Below are 20,056 nucleotides of genomic sequence, written 5' to 3'. Positions count from 1 at the left end.
AAGAGGCCAGACTTTTACAACAACAAGAATCAGCAAAAGGAATTGAGGTTTCTCTAGATCAAATTCTAGGTGAAGGACTTTACTCTGATCCTCAGGAACAAGCTCTTTATGATAAAAACATTTTATCCATATGTGCCACAGCAGCTCTAAGAGCCTGGGACAGGGTTCAAGACTCAGGTCAGAGAGTAGAATCATATATCAGGGTAAAACAGGGTCAGAGAAAACCCTTTAATGACTTTTTACAAAGACTAACTAAGGCTGTACAAATAGCGATACCTGATCCAGAAGCAAGAAATACAGTAATTGAGTCTTTGGCTTATGAGAATGCCAACATAGAATGCAAAAGGATCCTGGGGCCTTTAAAGATCAGATCAGCACCTTTGGATGAATGGGTATTACATACAATAAATGTTGATACATTTGATTATGAAAATAAAACATGGATACAAGAAGCAATTTCCAAAGGTAAAAGGAGACATCAGATTACAAAATGCTTTCATTATGACAAAATGGAACACATAAAAAGGGACTGCAGACAATGGAATTCCAAAAATAATGCCTCTTCTAGGAATAACAGGAATAGGAGGACTCAGCCTTCAGGTTTATGTAGGAGATATGGAAAGGGTAGGCATTGGACAAATGAATGTAGGTCAACAAGAGATAAACAGGGCAACCAGTTGCCATCAGAAAACTCAATAGGGGGCCTCTTGAAGGCCCCCATGGCAAATGTGGTCCAGTCATTTCCGATCACTGCAGAGAACATGCCTCTTCAGGAAAATTAAAATGCCCCATGCCTGCTGTTAAAAGCAATAACGGCCTGAAGGATGAGTTAAATGTGATGAATGAATCAAGAAATATAAGAGGACAAAATAAACAAATATTCTGGCAGACTTCTATAAATGAACAAAGACCAAAGCTAAGAGTGTATGTAAATGGCAAATTTATTACTGGCTTACTGGACACAGGTGCAGATGTAAGTATCATTACTCCAGAGTCTTGACATCCGCATTGGCCTCTTCAGGAGGTAGATATTCAGTTCCTAGGAATTGGAATTCTATCTCGGGTAAGACAAAGCACGAGATGGGTCAATTGTATAGGTCCAGATGGACAAATAGGAAAACTAAGGCCATATGTAGCCAATATTGCAATGAATTTATGGGGCCATGACCTATTGCAGCAATGAAATACCCAAATTAACATTCCTGCTGCTTTTAGAGCCTATATTCCTGAGGTAAATAATACAAGATATTACGGATGGCAGAAACCAGCCATTAAAACTATGCAAAAACATAACACAATTGATGGCCCTTCAGAGGTACCAACAGCCATGCCTCTAAAATGGTTGACTGAGAAACCAATATGGACTAAACAATGGCCTTTAGCTGAGGAAAAGTTACAGGCTTTAGAACAGCTGGTACAAGAGCAATTAGATGCTGGACATATAGAAGAATCTAACAGCCCTTGGAATTCTCCTGTATTTGTTGTTAAGAAAAAATCTGGTAGATGGAGAATGATGACAGATCTTAGAGCTATCAACAAGGTTATTCAACCAATGGGCCCTCTGCAATCTGAAATTCCTCTGCCCTCCCTGTTACCAAAGGGATGGCATCTTATAGTTATTGATCTGAAAGATTGTTTCTTCACTATACCTTTACAAGAGAAAGATAGGAAAAAGTTTGCCTTCACAATGCCTACTTATAATAACTCTCAGCCTACAAGGAGATACCAATGGACCATCCTCCCACAAGAAATGTTAAATTCTCCCACCCTGTGCCAATATTTTGTAAGCCAGCCATTAAAAATTATATGCAAACGATTTCCTAAGTCCATAATATTCCACTATATGGATAACATCCTGATCTCTGATCAAAACAAAGATACCTTAGAAAGACTGTTTAAAAAAGTAAAAATAATGTTACCTAAATGGGGTTTGCAAATTGCTCCTAAAAAAATTCAGAGAGGAGATTCTGTTAATTATTTAGATTATAAAATAGGTTTACAAAAAATTAAGACACAAAAGACACAAATCAGGAGAGACCGGTTACAAACTCTTAATGACTTTCAAAGATTATTAGGAGACATCTCCAGCCTACGACCGACTGTTGGGATAACACCTGATCTAATAATTCATTTAAACAAAACCTTGGATGATGATAAAGACTTAAACACTCCCAGAAAATTAACAGCTAAAGCAAAAAAAAAAAAAAAAACTGACAATGGTTAAAAAAAAAATTACAGGAGGCTCATGTGGACAGGATAAATCCAAAGCTTAATTGTATTCTTATTATATTGCCTTCCAGAATTTCTCCTACAAAAATTTTGATGCAAAGAGACGATATTATCTTAAAATGGATCTTTTTGCCCCACAAACCAAATAAAAAATTAAAAACTTATATGAAAAAAGTCTCTAAATTGATTATAAAAGGAAAATTAAAACTTCGTCAATTAGCAGATATAGACCCAACAAAAATTATAATGCCTTTCACTGCTGATGACATAAAAAAGTTATGGAAAGACAATAAACCATGACAAAGAACATATGCTATTTTTTTTTGGGAAAAATCAATAACAATTACCCAAAAAACAACAGACTTAATTTTATAAAAAGGACTTCTTGGATCCTTCCTCAAATTGTCCATGATGCTCCAATAACCGGAGCCCATACATTTTATACTAATGCCAATAAATCAAGAAAAGCAGGTTACAAATCAAAAGAATTAAATAAAATGGAACAAAGTCCCTATGATTCTGTCCAAAAGGCAGAATTATATGCCAGGTTTAGGGACATCATTTAGGGGTTGGTTATAACTGATATAGGGATGGGGGAGTTATTTTATAAACTCAGGGATGTTTATCAGAAAAAGGGGGGGATTGATTGGTGATGGGATAATAATATATTGGTATTTGTGAGTTATTGTTTTTAGAAAATTGTATCAGTGTTGATTTTTGTACATTGATATATTGAAAAATATTTATGTAATTTGATTGGAATAATAATATATTGGTATTTGTGAGTTATTGGTTTTAGAAAATTTTATCGGTGTTGATTTTTGTACATTGATATATTGAATGTTGTATGTGAGTATGCTTCTACCTTTATTTGTATCAATATATATACATATATTTACATTCCTACCTCTGATTAAGATATTTATACACATTGTTTACATTTGGAGGTCATTGTCCTCACTCATTACACAGTTGTTCATTCTCTTAGTCTTCAAGTTAGATAGATAGAAATCAATAGTCATATATGTTTATTATATTTATATTTAGGCTAATCAGGTTATTTAGATGCATAGAGATCATACTTAGTATAGATAGTATAATCTTCAACCTCTTCGAAAAGCTGTAAAAAATGGCCTTTAATCTAACTCATAGTTCTATAGTTGTGAGACACAATCGCTCCTGGCATCACTGCTCTACTCCCGAGAGAACATTGAGCACCAAAGGCACTCCACATGGAGCTTGTCTTCTTCCTGGCAGAACTGGCCTTTGGGCAAAGAAAAAGCCCATACCTCAACCACTGACAGAATTACAGAATATCCGTAAATGGATAAAAGCAGGATTGTCTTATCTTGCCAAGACAGGGTGAGAGAGTCCTAAAAGGTTTCTTGCCTTTAAAAAATGGCATGTCAGTTACATCAGGCCTTAGCCAAAGTTGGTTGACTCAACATTGCATATGAAACTTTGGGTGATTGCCCAGGTATTCAGTTGTCTCTTCCATTCGTTACACATTTCGGAAGTTTCCCGCTTGTACTTCCGGGCTGCTTGAGTAAAATTATTTTCCTTCTCAGATCTTTGATGGAGTTGAAGATTAGATAGTTGTAGTTATCATCTACATTATTTAGACTCCCTGAGATAGAATGTTTAGCAGAACTTTGTTATAGGTTTCTTGCTTAACATTGTTTGTTGTTTGTGACTTTATATTTATTATTTGCTTCTATTGCATATAGTTGTATTTGGTTTGGTTCTGTCTTATTTTAGAAAAAAGGGGGAGATGATAGGGGAGTTCAGCCAATCATATTTTGTTTTCGGGGCGTGCCGCCCTCAGGCAAAAGCCTGCCAATAAACATTGCAAACGCGCTCCGCTAGCTCTCTTTTCGCCTGGCTCCTGTGTCCGGACGGATCGGTTGGATTCTGGTGTAAGCTGTTGTAAGTCTTACTTCTGTTTATTAAAACTATATATTTTGTATCAAGATAGTCTGGGGACTTTTCTTTACCAATCGCCCTGCAGCTTCATTTCAGTACCATTTGAGCATTCCCACCATCCCGCACAGGTCCATACTTCCACATGTGGGAGCATTGCAAACAGGGAGCAGAGGTGTTCTGGGCACTTTCAGCCCTTCCTAGGTGAGTTTTCAGTTTATGCATACACAACCAAAAACTCCAAGTCAAGTATGTGTCATTACAGGGTCAGTCTCAAGACGGAATAGCACCGGCCGGGCTCACATACACGGACATGGTATTTTATGGACATAGAACACTTCCCCATAGTGAGGCAGACCTGAGATGCCGCCCCCTCCCTCGCCCACTAGGAGGACAAAGAGCAAAGAGAGTCTGAGGATTGTGGAGCGCTTCATCCTTCTAGGTGAGTAGTTACTGAAACCCAGGTTAGTCTCTGAGATGATGGCCTGAGCCCAAATTCCCCAGTGGAGTGGAGGAGGCCTGGAAGGGCTGGGTGGAAAGCTCTGATAGGAAGCAGGGATTGAGAAGAGTGGGAGGGACGATATGTGTGCTCACAAAGGACTAGGGACCTGCCATACGGCCCTTTCTGAAGTCTGGGCACATGAGACATTCATCCAGGTCCACATGTCCACAGTTGTGCCTAGTTAAAACACGAGCATGGGTGTTTAAGGTCCTCAAGGGCCTTAAAGGGAAATTTCCCATCCACACATACATGCGTGCATGCATGCATGCGTGTGTGCATGGTTGTGGGCGGGCCTAACCAAGGAAATGCATTGAACAGGAGCACGCATGCACCAATGCTTTTCCACGGAGGCCGACGATGTTCCTGAAATGAGAACTCACTGGCTGTGACCACTGTAGAGGGGAAAATGGGTTTTGGGTCGCTGGGCCGAGACAATTCCTCTCGGTGAGTGACCAGGTGTTAGGGCTCAGAATATTCCCTGAGGTGGTTGATGCCTGGCTCCTGAATTCGTCTCATTATGGCCCAGGTTCCCAGAGAAAAGTCTAGGAACGCTTTGTGAGGGACACAGGGACTGAGAGGAGCGAACCAGCAACATGGGTGTTTGGAGAAAGACTTAGGGACCAACCCATGGTCCTTTCCGAGGTCTCTGGGTACTTCAGATGTCCTCCTGGACATATATCCATGGGTGGGCCTATGTGAAAGGGGCTGTGGCTGTTCAGATCCTCGAAAGTCTTAATTTTCTGTGTTCCGGGACATGCGTCTGCCACCCTGAGACTCAAGTCTCGTAGGCATGATTGCCCCTTGGCCCTAGCTAGGTGTGACCCAGCTTAGTGGGTAAGGAGGGTCTGTGGGGATCGTCGTGAATCCTGTCCACCTGGTTTATGAAGAGGTATCGGGATAGCCCATGGTGTCCAAAGCCTCATTTCTGAATGTGACTGGAGGAGGCCAGATTGAGCAATCTGAGAAAGCTGTGTTGGGGCCAGAGGAGAATGGGCAGGGCAGTTTTGCCTGCAGCTGAAGAGACTAGGGACCGTCCAGGAGGCACTTTTTGTACCTCTTGGGCATTTTCCAGATTGATTCTGGGGAGAGAGCAAGACAGGCAAGCACACTGAGAAGAAGAGGTGCTCTGGGCCCTTCCCACCCTTGATAGTGCGGCCCGGTTTCAGCCATATGTGAATGCAAGCCCTGAGTCCCTAGGCCTGATTTCGAGGTGAACCTTACCATGGAAATGGAGGAGAGGGTTGGTTAGACCTTTGTCTACCTGCCTTTCCACTCTTCCAGAATCAGGGATGCTTAAGTTCAGGAAGTGAGGGCAAAGTAGGTGTGATCACCCTCCAGTGGAAAGACAGTCTCAGAGGGTGGTGGTAAAGCAGGTCCACCTTGGCAAGTGACTGGTTACTAGGGCCCACCAGGGTAGCCTTTGAGGTGATGTCTGGAGCCTCCCTTCTGCATCAGACTGCAATCAGGGTCAGAGTGGAGATCTGAGAAAGCTCTGTCAGAACCACAGGGCCCTGGAGGAGTGGGCAGGACAGCATGTGTTCTGGTGAAGGAAGTACTGTCCCCTCCAGCCCCTTTAATTACTGCAGTTTCCAGGCTAGTCGTGTGCACCTTCAAGTCCAGGTCACCACACAAGCTTCATTACTTGCATGGGTTTTGTCCTTTAGCTCCTTGGAGTAGACCCATGCATGTCTGCATGCTTCTTCACCTAATCAGACATTATCCCATTTGGGACGTGGGGCCCAATCAGGTGGGACAAGCCTCCGAAGGGAAGAGAACTCTCAGGGAAATGTGGCTGAAGTGTGGTCACCTAATCTGGGTGGGTCCCTGTTCTGAGGGTCTGGTGGATCCAAAATTAGAGTCAGCCTGGATCCAAGTACTTGGTGCTATATCACCTACTACACATGCCAGGCACTTCCCCAACCCACCCCACCTCCGCCACACACACACACACACACACACACACACACACACACACACCCCTCATGTATGTGCACTAGCTGGGCACACATGCTGGGCATTTCTCATGCATAGGTGTTGTTCCAGCCAGTTGGAAAGCATGATTGTGGAGGCAGGCAGTGTCTAGGTGTTATTTTCCTCTAAAGAGAAAGAGGTTTCTGTGGGGAAGGTCTTGAAACAAGCTCCTCTTGATGGATGACTGTTTATTAAAACAGAAACTGTGTCAGAGTGTGGGGGAGGTAATCAGGCTTGTACCTGATAGATCCAAACTTGGTCCGTGAGATGATGTCCAGGGGCAAATAGAAGGACTCCCAGGGACTGCACTTCATCACAGATGGGTGTGAATCATCATGGGGCTCCCTAAAAATGCCATGGTGAAAAGAGTAATGATCCTGCTGAGGCCAAAATGAAATCTGTCTGCAAACACCTTAGTTATTTAGCAGATGTTTATTCAAACTTTTAGAATCTGACACCAGGCGGATTGTTTTTGACGTGTTTAAATACAGCACAATTTTGGGGAAAAAATTCTGGTAACAATGATCTCAATCCCATGTGCAGGGTGAAGATTGAGGCCTAACTACATAGAAACTCTCTTGCAACATACATGTGACCTCTACCATGGATATGGTATAGCTTAGGGACCTAGGATCTGATGTAGCTTCAGTCACATGGATAGCATTGAGGTCACCAGGCTGTAACGTACATGGGACATCTCCCCTAAAGATGGGCTCTGTTGGCTGAGAAACCAAACTAAAGGTAAAGGTTTAGGGAGGGAGAGTCAAACATAATAATCTGGGAGATCTGTGTGTGGTCTTGCTCTGCAGACAGCACAGATCACCAGGTTGTTAACAGCATCCTCTCCTGGTCTTCTGGTTGGAAAACAGGCATAGGCATCCCTTCTGTTGCAGAGACAAGCCTGGGTGCTTACTATTCCTAGTTCCCATAGTGCTTGTCTGTGAGAATAGTGGCCTCATGTCCTCTTACAGGCTGTGTGTCACTCACTGTGGGTAAGTGAGTATATTGGTGAATCTCTGCATTTGCCTCTGTTGGGTCTTTCAAGCATGCCTGAGTCCCTGAGTTGCTTCTGAGACATGCAGACTCAGAGTGGGTAGGGAGTTCAGCAGGACTCAAGCGTGAAGTGCAGGGACTTGGCTCCGTTGACTCCATTGGCTGTCAGTGGGCTGGTGTCAGGTTAATGAGACACCAGTTGTTGGGCCACTTGGTTTGGGGGTCAGCCCAAGCAGTCCTATCCTGGGGACAAGAAATCAGCAGAAAAGGCTAAGATTGAGGGCTACAGGGCTATAGAGAGCTCTGTATTCAGACAGTAAAATGGGACAGAATGAGATTGGATGTGGCAGGATATTGGTGTCATCCTCCCACCTTCTTTTGGCTGCAGCACAGAAAGTGCCAGGACGCATGGCCACAGCCTGTGGAGTTCTGGTCCCTGTTTCCATTGCCACCATGACATCCTTCTTGGTGTCTTTACTATATGTACACACCAACATTTCAGGAGTCCTCCCCAGCCCAGCAGAGCCCCAGCCATATCAAGCAAGGAGCAGAAAGATACAAAGAGAAGTGTCAAGCGCCCAAAGGTTGATCAGAATCTCCTATCAGATAACTTGCAGAACCCAGATCCAGTCACTCCTGCTAACAACTGATATGTGGCATATAGGGCTGGGCATAACCGAGGGGACATTCTGCTACTCCTTGGTGGGTGGAGCACAGGGGTTGCCTGGTACTAACCAGGTCTTTCCATGGAGCTGCGGATGTGGGTGGGGGGATTCATCTGCCCAGATCTGATTCTCAAGCATGCTGTGGGTTTCTGTTCCCACCCAATATTCTTCCCCTGTGGTAGAGGTGCTAAGTAGTTGGTCTTGGCCAACAGGCCTCTGAAGAAATCATGGGTCAAGGTGAATTTCCTTGAAAGGCTTGTACAAACACAAGTACCTGCTGTCCCTAGACTCGGGTCTTGTTGAATTTCTCCTGGGTGGGTCATGAGTTCCTGGAAAACTACTTTAAAACTGCCCTTGGCATTGGGCTCAGTGGACCCCAGACTGAAGCTGTATCCCATGTGGGATGATGAGAACAGCACACTTCATTTGCAAAGGTTTTTCCTTTCTTCTCGACGCAGCAAACAATCCGGTGGTTGATAGCAGTGAAATGGGCAGCTGTTCCTCAGAATCAAACATGCAGGAGGCCAGGTGATGTCTTAGAGGAACTTTGGCCTGGCCCAGGAGGTAGTTTCATTGTGGTTTTGTGCAGAAACTTCTGCCCTTTTCTAGAAAATGGATATAAATGGAGAATTTGGTGTTTAGTGAAACAAGCCAGCACCAGAGATGACAGTCACCTGTTTTCTCTCATTTGAGGATCCCAGATTATAAATAGGTCCATAAAATGATATCACCTGAACTCAGAAGGGAGACTGGGGAGAGGTAAGCAATGCCCAATAGAGGGGAAGGTTTGAGGAGTAGAGGCCGACTCTGGAGATGGAGTATGGTCATGTGGCATGAAGGTTGAAGAGACACTGTCTGGGTAATAGAGGAGGACTAGTGTGAGGGTACTGAGGAAGGATGAGAGGGAATATGGCTGTAGTACACAAAAGAGGGGTGAGCACAGCTTTATGAAACCTGTCACTACTGTACAGTGAATGGGCTCCGGTAAACATGTAGTATACAAACCCATACGCTGTCACAACATAACACAAAGTCGCTGCTTGTGGAGAGGAGACACATTATAGTGTGGAGTGCAGTTGGGCTAGGAATGCCAGGGATGCGGTTTTCATGAGTCATCCAGCATCCAGCCTAAAAGTTGGTTTCCTGGGGATATGGCTGACCTTGAGTCACCCACACTCCAGTGAGTAACCCTTAACCATGTGCCCATATGTTACTGCAGTGAACTCTTTGGTTCACTATGAAAACCTGAATAAAGGAATAAAGCAAATGACCAAGGAGAAGAAAATCCAATTTTGCCTCACATGAGCAATAGTCTCTCCAAAATCGTGTGCCTCACCTTTCCTTCAAAGCAAAGATATGATATTTGTCTTCATTTAAGGATTCTTGTGTGCATTTTCCACAGGGAGTCTGTCCAGAAGAGGATATGGAATTTCAAAGGTGTGTTTGAGCAGGTGTTGTTAGTGCTGGAGCTTTCTTTCTGACCCTACAACTCATGTGTGATGAGAATGTGGTCACCAGTCAACAGGAGTCTGTTAACAGTTCTGTCACTGAGGGGATTTTTATTATTATTATTAAATTTTGGAAGAGTAAATTGCCATTGTTCTTTAGGGGGTACCTTTAGCTTAACTTTTAACTAACTGCTCTGATCAGGGGGATTTTGTAGCTGTCACTGAGGCAGTAGGAGAGTTTCCTGCTTCCTGCATTGCTGAAGAGTGTTACTGGAGATGATGGGCAAGCAGGTTGATCTGTGCTTTTTATCTTACTGCATAAATGGTATGTTGCATTTCAACAGCTGTTTTTCACCTTCTGAATTAAGTCATTTTTCTGGCTTTTCAAAGTTGCCCTCCTCCAGGAACACCTGCCAAAGAATGGCTTCGAGCGCAGCATTTAGGCCATACACATCTATGAGACTGTCAGGGAATGGTGAAGGCAGCCACACTGTGGCCCAGGAAGAAGAGTGTGATGGCATGCAAACATCATGCATGCCACACTAGCTTATGGTCTGTTGTCCATGGTAACCAAGTCAGTGTACCACATGCTCCTCAAGCTGAGGCAGCTTTTTTATTACTTGTATAGGTGACCCTAAAACAGCATTACTAGAGTGATATTGTCAATTATTAGCTGGTGTATAGAGTCAGTTCATGGAAGCAAGAATGTCTGACAGAATTCCTTCTTTGTGGTACACATGAACTGCATGTTTTTTGAGGTTTCCAGAAAATGGTTTGGCAGTAGTGGTCATTCATCAAAGCGTGATGCCCCTACGCCTGTATTCCTAGCACTTAGGAGGTGGAGATGGGAGAACCCGGAACTGGAGGTCGCCCTTGCTTACCTCTCAGGTTTGAAACTGGCCTGGGATATGCAAGACCCATTCTAAAATTTAAGAAAATAAAAATAGAACAAAGAGCAAAACTAACACCAGATCTGTACATACTCCTTTCTGTTACCATGTAGGTGATGTAGAGGAAGAGTGCCTCTTTCTCTGAATATTTGATTTAAAGTGATACCATTTCCTTTGTCGACTAGGTGACATTATCTGGTCCTTTCTGGCAAAGAGGAAGCAGTTTCAAAGGGATATACATGCCTCTTTCAGAAGGCTGAATGCAAACCTCCATTGTATTTTCAAAGCACAAAAGAAGTCAAGGTGAAGTTGTGACCCTCTGTAAAGGAAACCTGTACAGCTTTCACTCTTCCTTCCAAAGTCACTCCGGCCTGCCATTGTGATCCTGCACTGAGTGGAGTCACTAATGGGACCTATGTGTCACTACATTTTCCCTATGAGCTAGTCCTGTCCATAGCTGGCGGAACCCCTCTTTTACACCACTCAGATGTGTTAGCTGCAAAACTGGCAAGAGAACAGTTCCTCCCCTCTCAGATGACAATACAGATAATGTCCTGTAAGGAAGGCAAGTCTTCAGCGGTACTCAAAACTGTACCTTTTAGGATGTGCCATTGGCGCTCTCTTTGGTAAATCGCTGTACCCATGTGGGTAAAGGGTTCTGTGCACTCTTTGTGTACGTGACTCCCAGAAGATAAAGGGTATGTTGCCTTCAGTACACAGACTTGGGCTTTCAGGATCTCTAGGTTACTCCATAAGGGGAAGGGAAGATGAATCTAATTTTAAGCCAGAAATGCAATCTTGGGAAACGTATGCCTCTGAGACCCTAGGTGTGCAAGAGGGAAGACACACAAGTGATGACACAGGTAGCAAATTAAGACAAAGTTCTTCTGGGATGAGAGTGATGTTTCTGCCTCTCAGGAGACAGTTTGATTCATGTCCCTTTCTCTTTTGTGCCTGACTCTTGTCTCATAATGTGAAGAGTGTGTGTCCTTGACGTACCCTCACAGTGTGACAGTGCTCAGTAGCTGTGACTGTGTTTCACAGGCAAGAACTTCACGCCACACACTCCCAGATATTTGAGTCCTTGCAGCAGAGGTGGCTAGACGATGTGGAAAGAACAATGGAGTAAAAAGAACACCTTGCTGTGAATGTCGCTCTTAGGTTGAAAGAGAACCACTGTGTCTTGTTTCCGAAGTGGCAGGGCTTTGATGCATCAAGAGGCCAGGGAAAGAGACAGGACAGGAGGAGACATGAGCATAGGGAAACAGGGAGGGTGGTGCTTGTGGCCTGGAGAAACTCCATCCTCTCCAGATTGCTTCTTTTTCTGTGGATGGGTGGTGTGGTCATGGGTTAGGAGCCAGCATGGGAGGGAGGCTGATTAGGCACTGCTTAGAGAGTGCAGGAGAAGGTATGGGCTTATGTGCTCTGAGGGGAAGCTTTATGATCCATACAGTGCAGATTCCAAACTGTGCAGAACAAGGTGAGGGTGGGGTTCTAACACAGTGATGAGGAAGGCAGAGTGAGAGCAGTCCCTGTGGCTGTGGCAGAGCAGGTGGAGGATTAGCATTCAGAAGTAGGAAAGTATTTATGGACACAGAGAAGTGCTATCTTTGAGGAGTCTTTCATCCTGATGGAGGACAGAGTGGTACTCCCAAAGATGCTGACTTCCAAAAGTAGGAAAGCAGAGCCTGAAATATGAGGGAGATGGAGACAGATTTCAGTCTGGTGGTGAGTAGCATGTTCTCTGGATCCCACTGATTGGGATGCAGTCATAGTGCTGATACTTGCTCGTCATGAAAGCTCAAGAAAATAAGAAACCTCCTTGCCTCAGTTTCCTAGGAGTGAAAGCAAGAAGAATTCCTGCCTTTCTAGACTTTGTGTATTGAGCGGTTTCAGTTTTTGACATGTTGCTGTGGAATGTTTGACCATAGTAGCTGCTGTATGTTTGCTATTTATCTTCCCTGCCATTCTTATTTGGTCGATAATGTAGTTGATGGGATGTCACAATCTGGGGAATGACTGATTGATGAAGAACTTTTTTTGGGGGGTGGGGGAAGGGATTCCTTGAAAGCTAATATGTGTCCCCAGTGTCTTAAACATACTTTATGAAAACAAAGAAACGTTTTATACTTAATTTTGATGAGTGAGGTGGGAATCTACAGATTAGGTAAGTCTTATGTTAATTTGAAAATGAATAATTATTTTATAGGATTTACGCACCAGCTTGATGGACTATCTCACTCTGTGACTGGTCATGCCTTGTTATGTTGCTTTTGGCAATGAAGGGCATGTCTTCAAACGCGTTCTTGAAATGTCAGCACACAAAACATTACGGGAAGTAATTCTTGTGAGCAGCAGGGTTGGATGTTCAGTTTTACTGACATTTTGTCATTATTCTCCTATGTTTCAGCTTATAACTTGGAAGCAGATGAAGATTTTACAGAAAGCTATAGGGGATCATGAAACCAAGATTGGAAACACTAAAGATTTATGTGACACATTTTTGAAGGTCTGGTAGATTGCACTTGTCAACAGAACACACTCTTATACTATGCCACATGTCTATAAAAGCAGGAGACAGGTTGGCCCTTTCTCAGTTTGTAGGAGAAGTAATTAGTTTTGCAAAGCATGATCACACTCTCTTGGGAATATTTTCCCCACACCTAGGAGAAATGCTAAGGTTTGTTAGACCTGGGAAGCTGATGACAGTGTTGAGGGCAGTGTTCTAGCACAGGAGCTGGTGATGAGAGCTCAGTTTAGAAAGGATCACAGTGCATCACAGTGATGAGTTATTGACCTCTAGTGACATTCTGATGGAGATTAGCACATCTGGGGATCCTTATGGTTTTATTTGACTGTTTTGATTGAACAGATCAGTGAAATACACAATGGACAAGGGTAGCTTTTATTTTCTTTCATAAATTTTTAGTCTTCTGACATTAGCATTGTTCTCGAGTGTTGGTGGTCATGTATTTCAGCATCTTCCCCAAAAGATGTGGGGAATGAAAAAGCTGTTAGAGGGCTAATCCCCTTTGAAGTGCGAGCTGGCAATTGCACCCTTGCTGAAGCTCCAGGTCCTAAGTGACCTCTACATATCCAGGAATTGAAGCAGCCCTTCAATGGGAATTCTTTTTGATGCTCTCATTAAAATGCTCTGTGTAAGATCTCCTTGGATCTGACTCAGATGCCTTATCTAAAGTGTTCCATGTGTCACAGTAAATTAAATGTTTTCAGGATGCTAGTGAGAAGCTAGGTCTGTCTTCGCTGAGCAAGCGTGAGTAGTCCTGTTGGTACCCTAGTGAATATTTCTAGCAGTCGTGTGTACTCCAGGGATGTGCTTATAACCCCAGAGTGGTGAGGGTAGAGACAAAAGGATCCCTGGGGCCTATGGGACCACCAGAACAGCCAAATTGGAAAACCTCGTGTTTAGTGAGAGACTCTGCCTCAAAAAGTGATATGGTGAGGGGTTCGGGAAGGCACAGGCACACCCGAATGCACATGTATGCATCAAACACGTACATGTGAAGGAAATCACTTTGAATTTTTTTGCCTTTTGTCGCCATACTCAAACACACATACATGCATACTCTCCTGCATACCCACGCACGCAGAAAAGTAAAAATTTGTTTTCAAGACCTTGAGAGCCATCTACATACATCTAGGCCTTTAGGAAGAACTTAAGAAAAGGGAATATGCAACTCTAATGCAGCTGAATACTTCCTGGGAGCCTGGTGGAAGAGCCACTCAGAAAGGCTCACTTCTAACTGTGAATGCTCGGTGTGAGCAGCAGCAGTACCTCAGGGAGCCTTGTGACTGGGTTTCTATGGCTTCCCAGGTAGTCCCTTCTGCCCTGTGCTCTTCTGCCTCTCTCACTCTCTTGATCTCCCTCTGCTTCTCTACCCAGGCTTCCCTCCTTTCCTAGTCCTCAGTTCTGGCTCTGAGGGACTGTTGTCCTGAAACACGGTCTTTCCCTCTCCCAGATTTCCCAGTGGCCTTCCTTCTTAGTTCTCTCTGTTTCCTGTGTCCTCTGCACAACACCCCCTACCACACACACACACACACACACACACACACACACACACACATACACACACATACACACACACTTGAAAGCTTCACTGGCTGCTTGCTTCTGTCTCTCCGTCTTCCCTCCCAAAGCACCAGCTTCCACTGAAGTGACTCCCATTCCCTGACCATGTTTTGCTTCCTCTTTTTGCCCAGAAAGCTCCCTGTGCCTTGTCTTCCCTTATGTTTTAACTGCTTGAAGTCACCATTTGTGTCCTTTTCAGCCACAAGCCCAGCAAGCTCCCCTTCCATATCTGTGTTCAGCTAGTGTGCAGGTCATCTGTTCCTAAGCTGCACTGGACCCTGGGAATAGGGCAAAGACTGGACAGGTGTTTTGCAATTTCTGAACAGAGGGCGACACACTTCTTTCTCCTCTGTGTACACCCCTGCAGGGTTCTTTGAAAGAACAGTGGGATTTGAGTCCTCACTTGAGCTTTCCTTAGATCGAAGGATCAGGTGATTACACATTGTGTCTTCTGTGAAAATCACAATCCATGGGCATAGCAAATGGCTCTTTTCTCTGGGAAACCTTGGGGGTGTCCAGTATGGGAATCCTTGGGGAGTCTCCATGCCTTGTCTTCCATGTCTGCTCCACGTCACCTTTTACCAGATCCTCTGACCATTTTTGAGATAAATCCGTTTGTTGTTCTTGTCTCACAATGATAATGCCTTAAAATGTGGCACTGCATTTTTTTTGGAAAGTGGAGTAACCCTTTAGGTGTGCGTGAAGTAACCACTGTTCTTACTCTGAATTTGTAACAAGCATCCTTTGGATATGCAAAGTCAGATCTTTTAAAATTACTTGAGGTGAGGTGTCAAGCCAAGCTGGAGTAGAGATTTGAACATTGTAAAGCTTTTATTGGTGGCAAAGAAAGTGAAGTGAAGAAAGAAATCTTCAAGGCACAGGACAGAGTTATCATGGAAACTTTAAATCGTGTGTCTGTAATGCTGTGTGCCTAGGGATCACTTCCTACGGGCCAAGATGGAATAATGATCCCCCAATTCTCCGTTTTCCCACAGCAAGAGCAGGATGTGTCCATTGTTGAAACGTCCCTTCAGTCCCTGGTCCTTGACAGCTCTGAAGAAACCTTCTGAAGCTCATGTGGAGGATGTGCAGGGAACAATAGTCATGCCGAGAGGGTGTTAGTAGTAGTCAGTATAGCTCCTTTCTCTTTATTTTGTTGGTTCGAAAGAAGACTGAGACTCTGTTGACCATGAAGTGAACACCAAACAGTTCTGTGAATAGCAACATTTAAATGTGGATCCTCCTGACCCTGACATTCTCCCCAGCAGAGCCAGTTACATTTAGGAAGCAGATGTCATTTGATTTTACTACAGGCTTCTTTGGTTCTCTGTCACTTCCCCAAAGAGAATGTTACCTTACTTATTTCAAGAAGAAATAAATAATGGTGGGATCTGTCTTTCCGTGCATGCTTTCATTCATTCATAAGGTCACAGAGCCAACTCCATTTAAAATGGGTCTTTACAGGAAAACCAGCCCAACCTGCTCACTCAGACTTACAGTAGAGCACAACTCGTATTTTCATGTTCAGATGTGCTAAACAGTTATCATGGTTCCCACGGCAGAGCCAGATTTTCACATGTTGGGTTAGAGCTTGTAGTGGGGCTGTGACATTTCCCAGAGACATCCAGACTCATTTCCAGGCTTTATTCAACACTGGCTAAAAGATCCTTGCCCTTCCCTTTGGTCAAAAATATTTAATCTATGGATATCTGCATAAGCACTTACAGTTTCAGTATTTTAGATGAGTGTTTCCACGGGCATTTTCTAGTGTTCTCTTTAGAATTTAATTTTACTCAAGTAGTTCTGCATGTGCATGTGCGTGCATGTGTGTTTGTCTAACTCTTGAGTCATTCTCTTACTCTTATCTTGTTCTGTATCTTTTGAACAAATCCATAGAATCTGTGTTCACTACACTTAACATTTATTTTCATGGGTGTGTACTTGTTGAGTCTTTGTGAGCATATACCAGGTACCCAGGGATGCCAGAAGATAGGCTCAGTTCCCCTCGGGAGCTCTCAACCCTTGAGTCATCTCTCTAGCCCTGTTCAGCACATTTGAAATTTCATGACCTTTTACCCGAAGTTTGTGAACTAAACTTATTCTTTATGTAGATTGCAGAAGTGAATCTATGACGGAGAACAAAAGCCTTCTGGGAGGAGAGAGATGAATGATGATTTCATTCTCCTGTCCTTCCCCTTTCATGTGACTCTGCCTACCACTCTTTGTTCAATTTTCCCTGTGAATTATTTTCTAGTCTTTCTTTGAAGGTCAACCTGATGGATTTTTTTTAAAAAAAATTTTATGTGTGTGTGTGTGTGTGTGTGTGTGTGTGTGTGTGTGTGTGTGTGTGCATGCACATGTACACACATAGGACAAAAGATAGACCTTGGGAGTGAGTTCTGAAGTTGTGAGACCTGGAGATTGGACCCAACTCATCAGGTCTTGTGGAACGTGCCTGTTCAGCCATCTTACTAGCCCAATGTTTTCAGTTTCACTGATTTTGACTTTAATATCACATCCTTCCCTCACTACTCCCTCCACCTCTCCCTTTCTCCCTAGTATCCTCTTCCTCTTCTTGTGTTTCACCCTAACCCCTGCTGTGTGTGTGAGTGTGTAGGGCAAAGGTTGACACTGTGTATCATCTGTCACACCTTTTTCCCAGAGAGGATGTGATATTTATTACTATACATGATTTAGTAAGGTAGAGGGAAGCACCACAGTAGTGCAAGACCTCAGGAGTGCCGGGCCCGCCAATGCCCACGAGACCAAGATTAGTGATGCAGATGACCCCTCGGCCATCAGAAATGAGCCACTTCTCAGTGACTGTGTCTTCAGATCAATCCATATTCAATTTAGTGAAGCCTCACCTCTTTGATATGTAGGTCTAGAGAGAGACAAAGAAGAACTCAGTGAGGAGGACCAGGGCAAAAAAGTGGGAGGAAGGGGCTTAATGACACCACTTGCCTCTGACAGCACAGAGCTTGAACTTGGCTTTACATAGGGCCTCCATCAGATGTTCCTTATTCTGAGGCGTGATTCAGGTGGACGTGATGGCCTGCACAGTGAGACCCCTGGCCGTGGGGACCTGAGGCTTCCCTAAGGCACTGTGAATACCTGCCTGGGACCTAAACTGGAGATAACATTGAGGTTAGAGCTTGAAGAGCTTTCAGAAGATTGTCTCCAAGGTCCCTTAGGGTAGCCCATATAGGCAACCGGGTGAGGTCACTCTGTTGCTGTTGTGTTGTTGGCAACTATTGCACACCAGGTCCTGGTGAGAAAAGGGACCTCCCCTGGTAGCTTAGTTGGCGGCAGATTTACCTTATCTTTTAAGACACAGTCTCTCAGTGAACATGAAACTCACTGATTTTGTCAGGCAGAGTGGCCAGAGAGCTTTGCAGATGGATCCAGTAGTCTGTCATCCACGCCAGACATGCTGGTTCTGGGGTTTAAGTGTATTGCAGTGCCTGCATTTTCTGTGGGTGCTGGTGATTTGAACTCAGGTTCTCATGTTTGCATGGCAAAACTTAACCAACTGAGCCATGATTCTTGCCCATCTTTAATTTTATGTTCACTAACATTAGTGTTAGAAATGAATGACATCTATGGTGCCATTTTGTCCCATGTACACAAGTGCATAGATGATGTACAGCTTTTCCATAATGCTACCTTCTTCCTGCTCTCAGATACTACATCTCACAAACCTCTCTACAGCCTGTCATAGTCCTACTTTCTGTTCCATGGGTTTCATTTTGTTTGTTTGTTTGGTTAATTTTTATGTATGAGATAAAAGGAACATGTGGCACTTGGTGTAGCTCTCTTACTGTTATGTAATGTCATGTTGCATTCATTTGCCTGTGGATAACTGGCTTTCCTTTGCTTGTCCCGCATGTGAATGTGCCATGTAATGTATGCATTAAATAATATATACTATATGTAATACAGCATTTTCTTCATGCTATATTGTGTTGATGGCCACCCAGGATACTTTCTTGAGCTTATAAATGTCTCCTCTAGCTACAAGACAGCATGTCTTTGTTTGTCTATGTTGTCAATGTGGCTGGACTGACAAATGACTAAAGTAAGATTAGGGAAGCTCACTTCTGGTGTGTCTGTTCCAGCATCATTGTCAGAGAGGACAGATTTACAGGAGAGTAACAGGAGAATGTCTCTCACTGGGTGTGGATTTTCCATGCAGTTGTCTAGGAGCCCAAGCAGAATTAAAGAAGAGAAAGTCTGCCAGGGAAGACTAGCTCCATCCTTCCTGAGCTAGAGCATATAGTACCATCACCATCACTCATGGCCACAAGACTCCAGAGCCTCCAGCCATTTAATGGAGATGCACAAGAGCTACAGTCCAGGGAGCTTCCAGACCTGTATTGGGACTGCATCATTTGTTCTCCTTGAGCTGGGGCTTCCAGCTTATCAGTTTAGCTGATACTGAATTATCCCACTATCTGGCATGCAGAAAGTCATATTTGGACAATCCAGCACCCAATTGGGTAAGGTATTCAATGAATTTCACCCACCCCATGTGTGCATGTGTGTGTTGCTTATCTATTGGTTCTATTCACCTGGACAACCCTGACTCATATAGGATTCTCTCTTATGCATGTAGTTCCCAAGATTTCAGGTACTGGCAGCTCAGATAGCAATGTTCCAGGTTTTTTTTCTTCTGTACCCACAGTTTTGCTCATTCTAGAGATTCACTGTACTGCAAACCTGTACCTCCAGCCTGTCACCATTTCATCAACTAGTCTTTCTGTCATCAACAAGCAGCTGTCCTTCAGGTTTTCCCATGGACAGACATGTGATCCTATTGTCAGGAAGCCCCTCTTAAGGGAGTTGTGCCTCTGCTTGTGTCTAGAAAGCAGAGCCCACCCAAGAAAATGCTTGTACCAAAAAATCATGCTTAGCTTGGTTCTTTTATGTTTACAATCCTTTCTCAAGCTCTCTCGGGTTTTATGGGGATGTAACTGCTCCACTTTGGGGCCATTTGTAGGCAGAGTTTCTATCCTGACTGCTCACTGTTTAGAATCCCTTCTCAAGTTCTCAGGTTTTATTTGGATGTAGTTGTCTTCTCATTAGGCACCATTATATAAACAAAGACTACACTTTGGTTTCCTGGCTGCCCAGTCTGGAACAATCACACAAAAACTATATTAATTACAACACTGTTTGGTCAACGGCTCAGGCATATTTCTAGCTAGCTCTTACTTCTTAAATTAACCCATTTCTATTCATCTGTGTATTGCTTACCAGTAAGGTCTAGTGTCTTTCTAATTTGGTAGCTACATGGTATCTGCCCGACTCTGCCTTCTTTCCTTCTTTATTTCTGCTTGAATGTCTTG

The 20,056-nt window shown here is 43.7% G+C and overlaps 1 non-coding gene and 1 pseudogene across 1 annotated transcript; one reads left to right on the top strand and one right to left on the bottom strand.

The window, feature by feature from the left end:
- The first annotated feature begins 4,512 nt into the window (after positions 1-4,512).
- On the top strand, positions 4,513-15,778 carry LOC146889179 (X-linked lymphocyte-regulated protein 5C-like; annotated as a pseudogene).
- Positions 15,779-17,880: 2,102 nt separating this feature from the next.
- LOC148117351 (small nucleolar RNA SNORA70) lies at positions 17,881-18,020 on the bottom strand. The gene has a single exon (XR_015737105.1). It is a non-coding gene; the product is annotated as a small nucleolar RNA SNORA70 (small nucleolar RNA).
- Positions 18,021-20,056: the final 2,036 nt, after the last annotated feature.

The sequence above is a fragment of the Myodes glareolus genome, chromosome X, assembly GCF_982192425.1.
Source record: "Myodes glareolus chromosome X, mMyoGla1.1, whole genome shotgun sequence".
Lineage (NCBI taxonomy): Eukaryota > Metazoa > Chordata > Mammalia > Rodentia > Cricetidae > Myodes > Myodes glareolus.
This window is presented reverse-complemented; position numbering and strand designations above follow the sequence as displayed.